Source organism: Pinus tabuliformis, chromosome 3_1 (assembly GCF_031772625.1).
Source record: "Pinus tabuliformis cultivar Carrire ecotype Pingquan chromosome 3_1, CPIR1, whole genome shotgun sequence".
Taxonomy (NCBI): Eukaryota; Viridiplantae; Streptophyta; class Pinopsida; order Pinales; family Pinaceae; genus Pinus; species Pinus tabuliformis.
This window is the reverse complement of record NC_142301.1, coordinates 729,441,879-729,461,826: the sequence shown is the minus strand read 5'-3', so window position 1 is coordinate 729,461,826 and position 19,948 is coordinate 729,441,879. Positions and strand designations below refer to the sequence as shown.

The 19,948-nt window shown below is 38.0% G+C and overlaps 1 non-coding gene across 1 annotated transcript; it reads left to right on the top strand.

Annotated features, from left to right (window-relative positions):
• The first annotated feature begins 742 nt into the window (after positions 1-742).
• TRNAI-UAU (transfer RNA isoleucine (anticodon UAU)) lies at positions 743-814 on the top strand. The gene has a single exon. It is a non-coding gene; the product is annotated as a tRNA-Ile (tRNA).
• The last annotated feature ends 19,134 nt before the right edge of the window (positions 815-19,948 follow it).

Genomic DNA, 19,948 nt, shown 5'->3' with positions numbered 1-19,948 from the left:
GATCTCCAAAGTCTGTGTTAGATGAATTTAATACTAGTGATGATTTTGATTCCTTATCAGATAAAGAATGTCACAAGCCAAATTCAAATAAACAGAAGTAGCTCAAGAATGAAGGTGAAGCTATTGCGTTCTGTCCAAGTCAATTTATTTTGTTTGTTGGTTGTTGTCATGTTTTGAGCTGGGACTTGTGAAATTCCAAATTGCATGTTGGTTTATGTAAAGGGGATATATATATCTATATATATATATATATATATAATTTCTTTTATCATATGAAGTTCATGGTTTCTGGAGATCCATGTTACATTTGTACATAAGTTTAGATATCATTCAGATATCTAAACACAAAACAAAAACAACATTGAGATTTTTCTTTCACTCAACATATAACATGTTGCATCTGTCTTCACCAATGTTCTTCTTCCATATGTTATCCAATTATGCCATTTCCTTTGCAATATTTGGTGCATTTGATAGTTATAGGTCATTTATAGATTATAAATGTCTTCAGAGTTTCACTTCTAATTGAGTATTCAACTGAACATATTGATTCTCTTATACATAATTATTTTTCCCTCCCCCCACTTTTCATAACTTCCATAACCATTAGGTAGGGACCTACAGCTTCGATGTTGCTTTGCTTGTTTAGTAAAATATTGCCGAGACTTTAATTTATTGAAAGTTGTAGTATTTACAATTTATGAAGTTTCAAGGTCTAATTTTTAAAAGTCTAATTCTTTAAAGGGTGCTAGCTCAATGGAAGAGCACCTGCTTTATAAGCAGGAGGTTGGTGGTTCGATTCCATCGTGCCCTGACATCCATATGGAATGACGACGATCATTTTTTGGTGACGGAGGCTCTTTTGACCATCACCAATGAGCTTTGGTGACATTTTTTGACCCTCACCAAAATATGAAATGGTGACAGTCAACAAACACCACCATATATACGCATTAATAGTGATGACCTTCAAAGGTCCATAACCATAAATCATTGTTGTTGATATGAAATGGTGACGGTCATTGTTCGTCATTATAGTCATTATTCGTGACGGACCTTGAATGTCACCACAACACCTATACTTCTGGCAATGCAGCTTTTGGTGACGGTCAATGAACATCACCATATATATGCGGTGACAATGACAACCATGAAAGATCCATCATAATAAATTGTTGTTGTTCATATGAAATGGTGACGATCACTATCTATAATTATAATCAATATTTGTGATGGACCTTGAATGTCACCATAACACCTATACTTTTGGTGACGCCACCTTTGGTGGCGTTCAATTTTTGGTGATGAAGGCTATGGTCTATCACCATTTCTCATATGAAATGGTGACGGTCGCTATCTGTCATTATAAATCATTATTAGTAACAGACTTTGAATGTCACTACAACACCTATACTTTTGGCGACGCCACCTTTGGTGATGTTCAGTTTTTTGTGACAGAGGCTATGGTCCATCACCATTGCTCATATGAAATGGTGACGGTCACTATCCATCATCATAAATCATTATTGGTGATGAACTTTGAATGTCACTACAACACCTATACTTTTGGTGATGCCACCTTTCGTGACATTCAGTTTTTGGTGACGAAGGCTCTTTTGATCGTCACCAATGAGCTTATGGTGACATTTTTTGCCCCTCACCAATGCCCTTTTTTCTTGTAGTGCCAATTCCATTTTTACCATCCAAGTGTCCAAGAGAAAGTTTTTGGAGCAAATTTAGGCAAGCCAAACCAACCAATTCCACCAACGAATCCACAAACTGCAAACTCGAGGTAAATCTTAACCTTAAACTCTTTGATTTGATTAAGGATTCGATAGATTAGATCAAATTTGTTGACTGAATTTTTAAATTTCAAAACTAGTTATGCATGTACATGAGTTGGGATTTATAAAGTCGCATATAGGGAGCCCTATATGTAAGTTATTAAAGGGAAAGTCGAGTATATACATGACTGTCTCTTAAAAAACTGAGTATTCGTAGAGAAAAGTTCATATATCAATTTCTAATTGATGAAATTTCTCATTTTTTTTAGGATGTCAATCATTTGGAGGGAAAGAGAACACAATGATGTGGATAATGAAGTCTTAGAAGATCAAGAATCGTTGGACGGATTAAAAATTCATGGTTTTCCCAAATTCTTCATATCACCAATATGAGGCTCAAACTCGATTATTGGAGATGTTGATTCATTACTAGGACCCAGAGCAAGAGAAATTCATCATAGACTCATTGCCTTTACAAATTGAAGTGGAAGATATATACTTCATTATAGGACTCTCCCGAAGGGAAGAAGCAGTCAATCAGAAAGGAAAGGCCATCGGGGGCCTTAATATTGTTGATTAGATTGTTGAATACTGTGCACCAGATGCTAACAAAGTTGGTTCACAAGTCCCAATAAAACAAATTACAAGCCTACTTATAAAGATAGTCCTTTCAACTATTGCTATAATATTAGGCTCAACTTTGTTACCTCATGCCTCATGACCAGCTATGATCCTAGCAGTGTAATTCCCAAGACCAGTAGTGTATGATTCGTGTGCAATGTTCCTAACTAATATGAATAAACAACTTACATCAGTGAGATAGGGGAAGACAAAGAACTTTAGCTATGGCACCATGATTTGCTCATTTTTTTTTAAGAAAATTATTACGCTATGACCCAGAGTAGCATCTTCCATAAATATTCCTAGAGATCCAAGGATGGCCAGATGGGCACATATGATCAGGAGACTTGGTGGAGGCAAAGTCACCTAGGTGGCCTTTGATGATGAGTTCTTTCGATGGTGGGAGAAACAATTCATAGCCATAGAGGATTACCCGTATGAAGGACTAGAATTTTGAGGGGACTCAGAGTTAGCACTTCCTGAAGGAGATTCATGAGGCAACATGTAGGTTTTAACCCCATACAGAAATTACCTACATACGAATTCTAAAACACAGAAAATAAACAATGCGAGAGCATAACACATAAAACACATATACGCAGAGATTTTCCCCTGGATCCCAAAACCAGGACTACCAGCTTGATTTTTCATTATTTACCTTTCAATGTTATAATACATATCTATACATGCTGAAGCATCCAATACCGTGGAACGAAAACCATCGCGTCCAATACCATGGACCGAAAACCATCGCGTCCAAAAAACATGTGCGAAAATCATGCACAAAACCATAGGTGGGTCTGCCCAACCTAGCATAGGGTCCACCTCAAACCCCCACCGCTACACAATCAGCGCAACGAAGGGGGGCTCTACCCCCCCTCTAACCCGTCAGTTAACTATGTGGGCTAGTCCTGGAAAGAACATAACACAACCCAACATTCTCCCACTTGTTGTTTTCATTCCACAGGGGGCCACAAGAGAGCTTAGTCATTTTTCCAGCCCTAAAATGCCCATTGTCTCTCTACACCAAGAGAACTTCTCAGAGCTCACATATTTTATCAATGCATCTACAGTATTCTTCAAAGTGTCCACCTTTACCAGCGACACCTTTTTGTCTTCTATCATATCCCTAACAAAGTGATACTGAACATCAATGTGCTTTGTCTTTGAATGATATGCGGGGTTCTTTGCCAAGAAAATTGCACTTTGGCTATCATAGTATATCCTTATAGCTCCCTGTACTAACCTCATACTTGAACACAATCTCTGCAACCAAACTGCTTCCTTGCTTGCATGAGTGGCTGCCATGTATTCTACCTCTGTAGTTGATAGTGCCACTACAGATTGTTTCTTACTCATCCAACTGACTACACCTCCAAATAGGTTAAACACATACCCACTTGTAGATCTTCTCTGATCTAGATCTCCACCCTAGTCTACATCAACAAAGCCACGAATATCCAACATTCTGTCCAATCCTAATCTTCCTTGGTAGCACAAACCATAATCACTAGTGCCACGCAAATACCTAAAAACCCGCTTCACTTCTATCGAATGCTCCTTCCCTGGTTTTTACATAAACCTGCTCAATACTCCCACTGCATGTGCAATGTCTGGTCTAGTACAAATAATTGCATACATCAGGCTACCAACTGCACTTGCATATGGAACATGAGACATTTCCTCTTCCTCTTCTTGTGTCTTGGGACACTGTTCAAAAGATAACTTCACACCTACAGGAATAGGAACCTTCACTGGTTTACTATCCTGCATATTAAACCTCTACAGTATTGTCTCGACATACTTCCCCTGGTTTAACCAGATCTTCCTCTTTGCCCGATCTCTTTTAATTTCCATGCCCAAAATATGGTTTGCAGCACCAATATCTTTGATGTCAAATTTGGAGGACAATTGGGTCTTCAAATCCTGGATAATTTCTTTTTCATTTCCAACCAGCAACATATCATCCACATACAAGACCAGATAAATAACACTGTCACCAATTAATTTAAAATACACACAGTGATATGCTTTGCTTCTGGTGAAGCCAAGTCCCCGTATAAATGTATCAAATTTCTGATACCACATCCTTGGTGACTGTTTTAACCCATACAGAGACTTCTTTAACTTGCATACTAGTTCTTTCTTACCCTTCATTGCAAAGCCTTTAGGTTGCTTCATGTATATTTCCTCTTCTAGATCCCCATGAAGAAATGATGTCTTCACATCCATCTGTTCTACCTCAAAATCAAAAGTAGCAGCAACAGATAAAATTAATCTAATAGAAGTTACCTTGGCAACAGGAGAAAAAATATCACCAAAATTAATTCTTGGCACCTGGGAATAACCTTTTTCTACCAACCGAACTTTGTATTTCTTCACCTTTCCTTCTGCATTTGTCTTCTTGTTGAACACCCATTTGCTGCCAATGGGTTTCCTTCCAACCGGCAACTCCACCAGATCCCAAGCCTCATTTTTGTGCAAAGATGACATTTCATCAACCATGGCCTCTTTCCAGAGTTTTCCATCCTCTGAATCCACTGCTTCCTTCACAGTTCTGGGATCATCATTAGTAACAGACAAAGAAAAATTTGTACAGAAAGCAAATGGACTATACCTTTCTGGCTTCCTTCTTTCACAAACTTATCTTCTCACAGCTGGAGTTTGTGGCTCTTCATCTTCTGATTCCTCCTCTGTTGTAGAGTTTGATTCTTCCTCCTTTAGCTCAAACTCTATCTTCTCAGGTTCCTTTGGTTGGACTTCATGTTTAATAACATCTTTCACCTGTCTAAACACCACATCTCAGTTGTACACAACCTTCCTTGTTACTGGGTTCCAAAGCTTATAACCCTTTAAACCATCCTTATACCCAATAAAGATGTACTTTTCAGATTTACTATCCAACTTGGTTCATTTCTCCTTTGGAACATGTACATATGCATCACATCCAAATACCCTGAGATGTGAAAGAGAGGGTTTCTTACTAGTCCATACCTCTTGTGGAGTCTTATCCTCCAACGCTGACGAAGGTGACTTGTTGACTAGGTAACATGCAGTATCCACCGCCTCTGCCCAGAATTCTTGTCCTAACCCAACACCACTGAGCATGCTTCTTGCCCTTTCCATCAACATATTATTCATTCTTTTTGCAACTCCATTTTGCTGAGGTGTATATGGAGTAGTATTTTGTCGTGCTATACCACACTTCTTACAGAATTATTGAAATTCCTTGCTGCAAAACTCTCCAGCATTATCTGTCCTCAGCACCTTTATCTTCTTCTCTATCTGATTTTCCACAAGAGCCTTAAATTCTTTAAACCTGTCAAAGACTTCAGATTTATTCTTAAGGAAATATATCCATGTATTCCTTGAGAAGTCATCTATAAATGATACATAGTACACAGACTTACCCAGTGATGGAACCCTCATAGGTCCAAACACATCACTGTGCACAAGCTCTAATATCTATTTCACCCTCTTACCACCAGAGGGGAAACTCACCCGATTCTGCTTCCCATATACACAATTTTCACAGAAATAAAAATCCAGAGAGCTATTACTCATACCTTTTACCATACCTTTACCATGAAGTATTTGAAGGCCCTTCTCTCCAATATGTCCAAGCCTTTGATGCCACAACATGATCTTCTCTTGAGAGACCACTAGATTTTCTGCTCCACTTTTAGGAACCACAGAACTGTTGCACCCATCAATAACAGTGCTACCTTGTAGCTTGTACAGAGTTCCAATTCGAGCTCCCCGCTTCAATACCAGTGCTCCCCAAACCATTTTTCAGGTATCCTTTTGGAACACTATTTTTTACACCTGCATCATCCAACTTGCTTACAGAAATCAAATTTCTGGCCAATACAGGAATATGTAGAACACCTGGAAGTGTTCTAACCCTTCCACCTTGCAGCTTCAACTTTACTTTTCCACGACCAATGATTCTAGCCTTCCTGTCATCCCCCAAGAAGACATCACCACCATCATATTTCTCATACTCGCAGAACCACTCTCTATGGGGAGTGAAGTGAAAGGATACACCTGAGTCAATGAACCATGCCTCGTGATCTACATGTGTACTTGAAGAAGCCAAGTACATATCCCCACCTTCATTTGAGGTGGTTTTTGCCTCTACAGAAGGAGAATCATCAGAGCCCTTTCCTTTATCATAAGCTTTAGATTTACAGTCCCTTTTGTAGTGCCCTTCCTTTCTGCATTTCCAACACACCACCTTTACAAGATTTCCTAGAGACTTAGATCTCCCACTCGATGACTTATTTTTGTTTATGTTCTGAAACCGTCCTTGTACAGACAAGGCATCACCATTCTGGCTCTCCATATTTTTCCATCTCATCTCCTCCATCAGCAAAGATGAGACTATTTCATCAAATTGCAAGGCATTTGCATTGCTACCTATTGCAATAACCAGACTATCCCATGAATCTGGTAGAGAACACAACAAACTAATGCACTTATCTTCATCTAAAATTTTAATATCAACAGATGCTAACAGACTTACCATAGTATTAAATGAGTTCAGACGCTCTGTCACCGAGTCTCCATCTTTCAGCCTCAGGTTATACAGTTTTTTCCACAGGAACAGTTTATTCACCAGAGACTTAAATTGGTACAAAGTCCCTAACTTGTCCCACAAAGCCTTCATCGTAGCTTCCCCTGATACATTCAACAACATTGAATCTAAGACACATAATCGTATTGTGCTCTTTGCCTTTTGATCCAATTTCTTCCATTCTTCATCGGACAATCTCGTTGGTTTAGTACCCGGATCTACCGCGATCCACCGACCTTTATCCACGAATAGATCCTCCATCCTGAGTTTCCACAACTCAAAACTTTGACCATTAAATTTCTCAATCTCTATATTTCCACTGCTCGCCATCTTTTTTCACCACCAGAATCGATCTCGCAGATCTCCCACTGAACAGGGTCTACCACAGGCCCGAGTAAAACCCCTCAGCAACAAAGGCGTCCCCTTGAAGCCAAAAACACCTCTAATACCAAATGTAGTTTTTAACCCCGTACAAAAATTACCTGCATACGAATTCTAAAACACATAAAATAAACAATGCGAGAGCATAGCACATAAAACACATATACACAGAGATTTTCCCCTGGATCCCAAAACCAGGACTACCAACTTGATTTTTCATTATTTTCCTTTTCAATGTTATAATACATATTTATACATGCCGAAGCATCCAATACCATGGATCGAAAACCATCACGTCCAATACCATGGACCGAAAACCATCGCGTCCAAAAAACATGTGCGAAAATCATGCACAAAACCATAGGTGGGTCCGCCCAACCTAACATAGGGTCCAAAACCAAAATTTTCTAGGGCGCTACCTCAAACACCCTGTGAACGCCCCCCCCCTGCTACACAATTGACGCAATGAAGGGGGGCTCTAACCCCCCTCTAACCCCCCGATTAACTACATGGGCTAGTCGTGGAAAGAATATAACACAACCCAACACAACATTGGTAGATTGTATTATTTTTTAACATATTTAATTTCTTTTGGATTTTTTGGTGATAATCTCAAGAAATTTAAAGTCTTTTTCCATGAAACAAAAGTCCTAACAAGATTAAATGATGATGATACAAATGTGGGAATAGTGAGACCTGAGGGTCTACTAAGGCATGGGCATCGCAGAAGAGATGTAGAGAGAGAAGCAACATAGTCTGAGAGGGTCCTCCATATTGTACAGGGGAACTTGGAGAGTTTGACTTTCCATCTTCCAATGGTAGTAGTAGAGGATCTCTGTGAGGCTATACATAGAAGAGTGGTTGGAGTAACGCAAGAGTGTGTGCGACTTTTCTGGCGAGTGGAGAATGACGTTGTCTTCTATCGAGATGATTATCTAGGGTAAGGACAACAAAATTAGATTTTAGATTGAATGACCTTTTTGATATGGACATGATTGGGCTTGAGCCCTAATTTTATAGGACATTTGTCCACATTTTGTAATGTTTTGACACACTTATCTATCTATATACAAATATTTCGAGATGACTTGATCATCTATACATATTATCATTTGATGTTTTGATTTAATGTGATGAATGATTGATATGCCAATCCAATGCTTGGTTAGCTATAAAACCAGAAAATGAATTATCTGATCGTGTAATGTGAATGAAAGTAATAAAATTAAATGATCTTTGCAATAATATCACTCTTAGAAATTAACGATGTAATAAAGGATCCCTCACAGGATAAATATTGTTTAATTGAGAAACAACCAACTATGAGTCCAAGTAAAACAAAAATGATTCAATACCATAAGATATTGCTTCAGAAAATAAATTAATAACGACATTGTATTCAGCCATATTATTATAAGCAACACCAATACATATGCCTCTTGCGACCAACAACTGACTAGATGGATAATGTATTACCCAAGCGATGAAAACTGAATTTCGAGTATGTCTACTAGCACCATCTGTGAATCATAAGTACACCGAATCACCCATAGAAACATGCCAAAGAAGATCAAAAACGCCATCGTCACCATGACACCTATAGAAAGAAACTAAAACTATGAAAAATATTTACAAAACAAAGCAAATGCTGGGGAATATCCTAGGCATAATACTTGAGATAGAGCCCATTTCGAGGCTCTGACAACACATTCCCTTCAAAATAAATTAACTCATAAGCACCCTTCTTCAAGGCCCTTTAACAATGAAAGGATAGTACCACATAGGTTTGAATTTTCCTGCCCCCAAGGTATCTTTATGTTGGTCATAAACCAGGACAAGGTCACCTTCAAAGAAAAGCATAGGTTTTACAGACTTATCGTATTGAGCTTTGACATTTTTCTTTTTGGCCTCATTCATTGTGGTGGCATCCCAACACTGCTCATCAAGATGTTCAAAATGACCAAGGTGCTCTTTAATACTTGACGTGTCTAGAAGAAGTTGGACTACCAACTTAAGATATGGAATCTGACATTCTATAGTAAATATCGATTCCAAACCATAAACCAACTGAAAAGGAGTGAGACATTTGGTATGCCGATAATGCAGGATAAAGCATGATGTTCCAATTGGACTTAGCTTGATTAATCATACTTTGCAGGATAGTGTTAAGGGATTTATTAACGGCTTCAATTTGTCCATTAGATTTAGGATAATAAGGAGATGAATTATCTTGTTGAAATCCCAATTTTGAAGCCAACTCAGACATCATCTTATTCTGAAAGTGGCTGCCATGATCAAGGATAACCTCTTTCGCGATACTGAAATATGAAATGACTTAATTAAAAAGGAAAAGAGTTGTTGTCTCATCGTCATTATTAAAAGTGGGCATAGATTCGACCCACTTTGTAAAGTAGCCTACTGCTACCATAATGTACTTGTGTCCCTTATTCAAAGCTGAGTTACAAGTAGTAAAATAATTTCCCCACTTAGTAAATGGACTGAAAATGATGATAGGACAAAGCAGAGCTAGATGAGCGCACATTTTCTGAGTATATATTTGACAAGGATGGCATTTTATGACCACTTCAATATAATCCTTGAAAATTGAAGGCCAAAAATACCTTGCATGTAAGGTTTTCTAAGCTATAGAAACCCCAAAAAAATGGCCTCCACAAGCCCCACTGTGGTAGTCATTTAGAACTCACACAACTTCTTCTAAGGTCAAACAACGTCTAAGAATTAAATCAATCCTGCAATGATATAGAGTATCACATATGATTAGATAATTCTTAGCCAAGTGACCTAATTTTTTGTGTTCGTCCTTAGAAAAACACTGAGGAAACTTTGAATTATGGAGATATACAATGATGTATCCATATCAAGGATCTTGTGAGGATATAAGAAAAAAAAATCCATCCTAAAATGACTCTTCATAAGTATCATATCCTTCACAAGGCAATTCCGAAAATAATTCTTTGAAAACCAAAGACTTCTTTGATTTGGATTACATGAAATCTAGATCAAATTCTTGCAAAATAACAGTCCATTTATTGTATTTTCCCCTAATCGCACACCTACTGAGGACAAATTGAAATGGATTTACGTAAGCTAATACAAAGGTTTTTCTCAACAAAATGTAAAAATGGAGTCGTTGAAAAACATGAACTACTGCTAAATCCAATTTCTCAATATGAGAATATAAGAGTTTATGACCAACTAATCCATGAATTAGATAATACATCACATACTCTCTAAGGGAATCATATTCCTGAATCTAAACCATAATGAAAATTGATTATGTCGTCGTGCAGTAAAAAAGGAAATATTTGCTATAATCAGGTGGACTCAAAAGGGGAGAAGAGGTCAATGCTTCTTTCAAAGCATTGAATGAGCATTGAGTGAATTCTTCCCAAACAAATGGAACTCCTTTCTTAAGTAAACACACAAAAAATTTTGTGATCTTAGCATAACTCACAATAAACCTCCTTAAAAGAATTGGCTTTTCCTTGGAGACTTTGAAGTTGATGAATATTAGACAGGGGAGGCAACTTAAGTATTGCCTCAACCTTGGAAGGATCAACCTGAATCCCTTCATTAGAAAAGATGTTTCCCAACAACTAACCAAATGTAACTGCGAAAACAAACTTATTAGGGTTCAATCGAATTTTATAATAATGACATCTCTCAAAAATTAGATGAAGATGTTTTGGATGTTCCATTATCTTACGAGAGCGAGAAACTAAACCATCCAAATAAGATTCAAGTATATGTTTGATGTCATGGAAAGCATATGACATAGCCTGCTAAAAGGTAAACCCAACATTTTTAAGGCCTCCTATATGCAAACATACCCTAGGGGAAAATAAATGCCATCTTATGTTGATCTTCAGGATGAATTTTTATTTGATTATATCCAGAAAATCCATCCATGAAGGAAAATTTTTCGTTTCCAGTGCACTAATCAATAATTTGATCTATAAATGGAGTGGGGAAATTTTCTTTTGGACAAGCTTTATTCAAATCCCTAAAATCAATGAACACACGGATTGTTCCTTGTTTTTTCTCCACGGGGATTGGATTTGAAACCCATTCAGTTAAAGGAACATGGTAGATGAAGCCTACCTTAAGCAATTTCTCTACTTTTTCCTTGGCAACCATAACTTTCCTAGGATTGACCGGTTGGTGCTTTTGACACACAGGCTTTGTGTTTTCATAAGTCTTGATCTCATGCTGAACCATACTAGGATCAATCCTAGGAATTTCCTCATAAGACCAAGTGAATACATCTCTAAACTGTTTAAAGAGATCAGTGTAAATTTCAATCTCTTTAGCGGAACAATCAACTCTAATGAATATATTCTCGATAATGTTGGGATTCTTGGAAATGTTCACTGGAATAGTTTTTGAAATATTAGCGATGTTACCTTCGGGAAAAATATGATTTGGATCCAAATGATTTAAAATTTTATGAAGATTTCCATGAGAAAGAGGACTCAACAAAGTTGATTCAACTTTATGCAAGTGAGGGAGGAAATAGGATCTATGATGAAAATCATCCCACTATCTCTCTACACTAGTCATTGCTTATAGATATGCCTCCTCATATACTAAAATGATATCAAGGAAATCCATAGCCAAAATGGAATCATTTGTCCAAACCAACGCCACATCATCATCCACATCCTTATATGAAACAATGATAGGATCAGAATCTGTAGAATTAATAATAGATTGATATGCAATTTATATTGTAGATATTGGATAAGACATTCCATCTACTTTCCCTTTTTTGAATGTGGTTGTAGGAGGGGGTAAGGGCCAAGGATTCGAAAAATAATTAGTTCTAAAATAACATTCTCGAGGGACTATCCTGGAGGATGAAATGGAATTAACATGAGCAATAGGAGGTGGAAGATAAAAAGTACCCATCAATGAGGAATACATTCCAACTCCTAAATTATCAATAGGTTTCTTGGTATTATTCACCAAGGGGATAGTGGAGTCAACATATGCATTAGGGGCATTGGGAGAATAAGATAATTGATCAATGGTAACAATTCTCCCTTCATGACTAAAACATAGGATGTGAAATAAAGATGAGACTATGGTATCCATCGCATAAATCCAATTCTGACCCAACAAAAGGTTACAATCAAGATTAGCATCGACTCTCCCTACTTCCATGTTAACACACTTTCTCCCTACACAAACAGGGAGGGAAGGGAAAATCCCATGAGGCCTATGAGAATGACCATTGAATGCGGTTAAGAGGGTAGGAAAGGGAATAAATTCAGGGGCCAACATGACATACACATGACACATGTGGAAGCCCCTTCATCAACTACAGTTCGAAAGATGGTCTTCTTATGATACGTAGATTTAATCTGAAAATCCATATGATGAGGGGGTCTCATTTTAACATTTGACATATCAAATGCAATCACTAGAGAGTTTTTCGGGTTAACTGCTCTACTCGTAGTGAGAAAAGAACTCCTTTATGCTGGACAGGACTGGAGTACCTCTAACGCCGACATAGCATAGGGGCTCTAAGTTAAATCTTCAACAATGGAATAGTTTTGAGCAGCCCTATCATTTGTATTATAAGTCGATCATTTTGAGGAGCCTTTTGGCATCTGAAGTATAGGTTCAACTGTGGCCTTCTCTATATGGAGAGGTTCATGAGTATCGAAAGTATTTTTAGCCTTATAAGGTTTTGGCTCTTTATAATCATGAGCTCTAGTTGAAATATCAACATGATACTTAACCATATACACATTCAATGCAGAATCCCCTTCATGGTTGGATCTTGTAGGGGCTACAATATTAGCATTTGCGTCAACAAGTAATTGTTTCCCTTGGGGAAACGGGTTAGTAAGCACAACCTGGGAACTAGAAGAACCTTCCTAAGCTAACACGAACTGGGCATCATGAATCTTGGGGCAAATATGGGTAACAACATCCCCACTGCATAACTTGCATGGGAATTTAACCTTCTTTTTAAACTCCTTATTTCCCTCACTAGTGTATTCACTAGGTTTATTCACATTCCCCTTCCCTCCCTTATATTTTTTATTCCCACACCCTCTATTCTTCCCATTAGATTGTTGATTTTCTTTGGAATTCGAGGAATAAACAACATTAACCACTAAGGGTTGATAAGGAGGAGACACTGATGTTAGTCTATGTCGCAAAAGAATATTGTAATGGAAACGAATGTAATTGATTTAACAATTTATATGTATTACTATCGATCGATCCTATAACTCCGTGAGCATGGGGGCCTAGTTTTGGTTTGGCAAAATTGATCTTCAATCGAGGGGCATCAGGAAAAATATTATAGAGGACTCTGAACTAGCTATAAATAAGCTCTAATTTCTGGGCTCTAAAGATAGACTTTTCTTCAATGAACACTCCTGAAAGTGACACATCCTTGGACATCTCCAACTTTAAAGATTTCAAAAACAATTCTAGAAGAAATTTATCATGGATATAAGCCTTGATCATTCTCTTCCTTCTGCAGCACTCTTGAATTTGGTATAAAATATGGGTGGCCTTGTCCTTCTCAAAACTTCCTAGAAGTTCAGTTCTGACATCATAACAGACAGGTAACTAAAAATGGTTGAGAAACATTGTAGCTAACTCACTGAATGTAGAAAACGACCAACCCTTTAATTTGATAAACCATTTAGCCACATTTCCAGTTAAGGTGCGTTGAAATAGTCTTGACCTAATTGAATAATCAATCAAGGAGTTTGATGAGCACCATAAGTGGAAAGTGGTTACATGGTCTGTTGGATCCTCACCAGACTTCCCCTCAAATTTTGGTATATTAGACAAAATTTTAGTAGGGACAAGAGGCCAAGCCAAGTTTTAACAAATCATATCATTAGTGAAATCTAAAATATCTAGAAAATTAAGAGTTTCCAGGAACGATAAGCGTGGAGAGACATCACAATTCCAAGCTCTAAGAGTGGAATTCCCAACATTCGAAAAAGAGTATCCTAGATTTTAGGAGGCATGAGGCTCTCAAGGATTACTCGTAGAAGCAACTAAAATATAAGGGAAACCTAGTAGTCCATGGGTATATGGAGGGTATCTTCCCCCTACTACAAAATTACTAGTCATAGGAATAATTCCTCCAGACAGAACATTATATGGAGGGGAGAGCCCTTGGTAAGGATTCCAAGCACTATACAAAGGAAGAAAAACCTATAAAGTACCAGTAGTAGGGAAGGGCATACTTCCCTACTGACCAAATAAATGAGAGAGATTACTAGAACCAAAACCACTAAAAAAAGGATATACCAGGCCATGACTCCCTTGAAAAGGATTAATGCTTTCAGCATAGCTAGAGAAAGGCATTGATCATACATTCAACAATGGAATGGAAGGAGGAACACATCCACATACAAATGAAAAACCTTGAAAATATGTTATACCACTAGCCATCAAAGTCATAGATATGAAAGCAGCAAAAGGTAAGGTTGATGAGACTGAGGGAATCCCACTAGATGGCATTCCAAAAGGATAAGCACCATTGAAAGGAGTAGAAGGTTGGGTGCCCCCACTTGAACCTGAGATGGAGGTAGAGCCAACAACTACCATACTAGGTGTACTAATAGTAAAGATAGAAATAGTACATCCTCCTATAGCTGAATACAAAGTATGTACATCGGTCGTATCGACATCCATACTTGTGCCACTAACATTGGCCATTAAGAACAAATAAGGAGAGTAAATAGGGCTAGTTGTCCTATGAGTCGGAGTACCCATGTACGATTGATCTAGGTGGATCTCTAGATAACAGTGGCATGACAAGAGGCTCAAAATTCAAAGTGGTAGAAAGATGATGAACTTGACACCATATCGAAGTGCTCATCACCTTGATTCCAACGACATGAATGTCATTCCAATCCGAGTCTGTATAAAGAAGATAGAGGAAGTCAAAGTTTAAGGTTGACTTGCACATGTGGCAGGCTTAAGGAGAGTGCAATTTGGTAGAAACCCAGCACCGGAATCTCGCAGGTTTTCCGAGAAAATTTGTAGGACAATTAATTCGTCCAATAACCCTAAGGTTCGAAAAAATGTCTAATAAGGGTTAAAAGGTAAAAAAAATGGGCGTCAGGCCATGACCCCCGTTTCCCCTGGTGGATCCCACAACAAAATTAACATTAAAAAAAGGAGGGTGGGTGGTTATGACCCTACTTCCCTTGAGAACCGCCACAACATTTATTAAAGAAGGGCGAGCGGCCATGACCCCGCCGCCCCTGGAACCACCACCACACTTGCAATATATATATATATATATATATATATATATATATATATATATATATATATATCTAATGTGGGAGGTGGGATGTCAACCCCGTCGCCCCTCCATGCCACCTCTATAACGTAACTGCCGGTAGAGATGGGGGATGGGCCACCACTTCGGCGGACCCGCCGCTTGGTACAAATTCTTTGAAAAAAATATGTAATAAAAATGGAGGGGTGGGATTTGATCCCCCAACCCCTTCTAAACAATTCGACTTTTTAACCAACGTGCCAATGGACTCCGTTGGGAGGTCCGCCGAAAAAATTGTATTTAAAAACTTCTGCATAGTGCATCTGAGTGGAGAGAGCATGGCATGAATTTCAAGTTTAATGTTTTCCAGGAGGGTGGAACCCTGAGCGGCTTGTGGTAGGGGGTGGAACCTTACCTGAGCACATTTTCTAGGGTCATTTTTGGTCCATTGTTAGAATTGGGTGAGTTTTATATCGATTTTGTACCTCTCAGTGACAGGAACTCAACAATGATGTCATTTTCTACAAAAGAGCTCTTCATTTTTTGTCCATTTTCTAGATTGGAGGTATAAGACTCCTTATGTAAATGTTAATTGTACTTCTTTCTCTTTTATGCCACTTAATGAATGAAGGCCTCCCCATTGATTGTGTAGGGTCCGAAGGCGTAGTCCAAATTAGATGAACTCCATTATCAAGTCTCTTGTATTCTTTTCATGCCTTTTGTGTTTATTCTCTTCTTTCATGTGCACATTGACTTTTCTATGGTTAAGCTCCAAAATTTGTTCATGTAAATCTTTAATACATCTATAAGAAAAAGATCTTGGATCAAGTGGTATCTGAGTGGGTCTTTGTAGATGTGAATTGCATGTTTGTATGCTAACAAGAAACAGACTCCAAAGAGGTGAAGGGAAACTAAAGTCTTTTGATCCCGAAGTGGGGCATGCACATCGAAGGAGAAACATGGAAGATGACAAGGCTCATTATGAGGAGGAGCGCTATTACGCAGAGCCTTCTATACAATGGTAGAAAAGGTAGATCAGTTGTTTTCAAGGCTCGAGAAAGATGAAGAGAGAAATCTAGAAGAACAAGGTTTGGTGCATGGAAATGGTGGAGAAGAACCCTGTCCTTCTCCTTCCACAAGCGAAAGTTCTTCTTCCTCTCATCATCATCATCATAGGAATTCAAGGGATGCATCTAAGAAACCTTTATTTAAATTACATGTCAAATTTGATCTTCCCATGTATAACAGTGAAAGTAATCCAGAAAATATCAATAACTGGATTAGGCATATTGAAGTCTACTACATGATTCTGTAGATCGAAGAGGATGAGGCAAAGATCCAGTTGGCTTCTCTTCGGCTGAGTGGCACCGCTCTCATTTGGTGGGAGAGAAAATTGCGAAGCAGTAAGAGTTTGGGTAATCTTCTTTCCTCATAGCCCAGTTTTATTTCTGCATTAAAGGAACAATTTTATCCCTAGGGTTATAAGAAAAAAACCTTAATGGACTGGCAATACTTAAGGCAAGGCAGAGGTCAGGATGTTCAAAGCTTTACCAAGGAGTTTAGAAAGCAAGCACTTAATTTGGGCATTGCACTTGACTCACCTAAAATAGTAACTAAGTATATTGGATCATTACATAGTTACATTAGGCATTCATTATTATTGTTTGAACGAACTACTATTGACTCAGCCAGTGTAAAGGTCATTCATCTTGAGAACAGGGGCAAAAATGAAAGAGATGATCATTCAAGAAACTACCTTTCAAACCTCCAGATGGAAAATCCAAAGTGAAAGGAAAGGGAAAGGAAAAGAGGATGACATCAACCAAGAAAGATGAAGGAGAAAATCCTTGTTGCACTCACTGCAAAAAGGATGGTCATGACGAAAATCATTGTTGGAAATTGTACCTGGAAAAGAGACCAAAGAAGTATGGAGGAAAGGGCAAGAAGAAGATAGTGGCAACTATGCAGCAAGACCTTGGATTTGATTTCGGAGATGAAGCATTAATCACGGCAGTGGGAGCAAAAGGTACTCTTACACCTCATATTAATTCTGAATCACATGAAAGCACTAGTTCAACAAATGAGTCTCTTCCTAATGAACGAAAGAGAATTGAGTTATTTCATATTAGAGTTTTCATAAATCATACAAAAGTTGAAACTCTATTTGATACTAGATCCCAAGAAAATTTAATTTCAGAGTCATTGGTAAAGAATCTAGGCTTAAAAACCAAACCGCATCCAAAACCTTATCCGCTTGGATGGATACATGATAAAGCAAAACTGAATGTAACTAAGTAGTGCAAGGTTAAATTTGTGATCACTTCTAAGTTAGTTGATGAGGTAGAACTTGATGTGATACCATTGGATATCTGTGGCATGGTATTAGGGAGTCCATATTTATATGATAGAAAAGTAGTCTTCTTCCATCATGAAAACAAATACCAAATCACAAAATATGGGGTAGAATATATTGTAAGGGCTCATCAAACTAGAATCAATGCCAACCTTGTAAGTGCAGGACAAATGAAGAGGTTGGTGAATTCTAGTAAGTGATGCATGCTTATGGTTGTAAGAAGAAAAGATGAAGAATTATTCGATGCTTTCCATGGTTGTGATCCTGTGTATAAAAAGGAATTATGTGAATTAATTTCTAACTATGATGAGATGTTTCAGGAACCAAGGGGATTACCTTCGAAGAGGGAAATCCAACATGAGATCCATTTGCAGCATGACGCTCCTTTACAAAACATTGACATGTACAGGATGTTGACTATTGAGATGGAGAAGATCAAAAAGTAGGTGCAGGAACTATTGAACCAAGGGGTCATCAGACTGAGAACTTCTCCATGCATCTCACCGATTGTCTTAGTTCCAAACAAAGATGGCTCATGGAGGATGTGCATAGATTACCTGGCACTAAAAAAAATCACGGTGAAAAATCATTACCCTCTCCCTCACATTGATGATTTACTAGATCAATTAAAGAATGCTATCTATTTCACCAAATTGGATTTGCATAGTGGTTATCACCAGGTCCGAATTGCAGAGAAAGATGTGTGGAAAACTGCCTTCAAGACCAAACAAGGGTTGTTCAAATGGATGGTGATGCCATTCGGACTTTGCAACGCTCCAACCACTTTTATGAGGGTCATGAATTATCTCTTTAGGCCTTTCATTAATGAATTTTTTCTTGTATATCTAGATGATATTCTTGTCTTTAGTAGAAATTGGAATGAACATGTATGCCATGTAAAGCAAGTGCTTGATGTACTGAAAAATTAAAAACTCTATGTAAAATGGTCGAAGTGTGAGTTTGGGAAAACCTCTTTGGTTTACCTAGGTGATATTGTTGGTCATGGTCAGTTAAAAATTGATCCTTCTAAATTCGAAGCAATTGTAAATTGGCATAAGCCTACTAGTGTAACCGAGGTTCGCAAATGTTTGGGTGCAGTGTAGTATTGGAGGAAACTTATTGTCGGTTTCTCTATTATTGCAACACCTATACACAAACTGACAAGCGTAAAGAAAGTCTTTCGATGGGGAGGAAAGCAGTAGAAGTCCATTGAAGCATTGAAATACAATATTAGCAATGCACTGGTCTTGGCCTTACCAGATCTCCAACAGCCATTCGAGATCGAGACAGATGCCAACGGATAGACCATGGGAGTTGTATTGATGCAACAAAAGAAGCCGATATGTTACCATTCGGAGAAATTCTCTCAGGTTGTGATAAACTATCCCACTTATGACAAAGAATTATATGCCTTGGTCTAGAGTGTGAAAAAGTGGAACATTACCTGATCGACAAGGAGACCATCATCCACAGAGATCATCAGCCCTTGCAGTATCTTCAGTCACAAACCAAGTTGCAGCAAGCTCATCATTTCAAGTGGATGGTTTTTATTTAGCAATTTCATATGGTAATAAAGTACAAGAAGGGCACCAACAACAAAGTGGCCAATATGCTATCTTGCCCTCCTATTTCTACTTCTGTTATTTTGCATAATGCTTCATTATCTTTTGAAATTTATGCTGAACAATATGCTAACAATGATGACTTTAAGGAGATTTATGAAAAAATAACCCATGGTTCACAGGTGGACAACTATCACTTACAGGGGAAGCTATTGTATCACCTTGGCAAATTGTGCATACCCATAGGAGAAAGGGTACATGTAATCTGGGAGGAACACACCTCCCTTGTGTCTGGTCATTTTGGTGTTGAAAAAAAATTGTGTCATTTACAAAGATTTGCTTTTGGCCTCATATGAAGAACATTGTGACTCACTATGTAAAGGG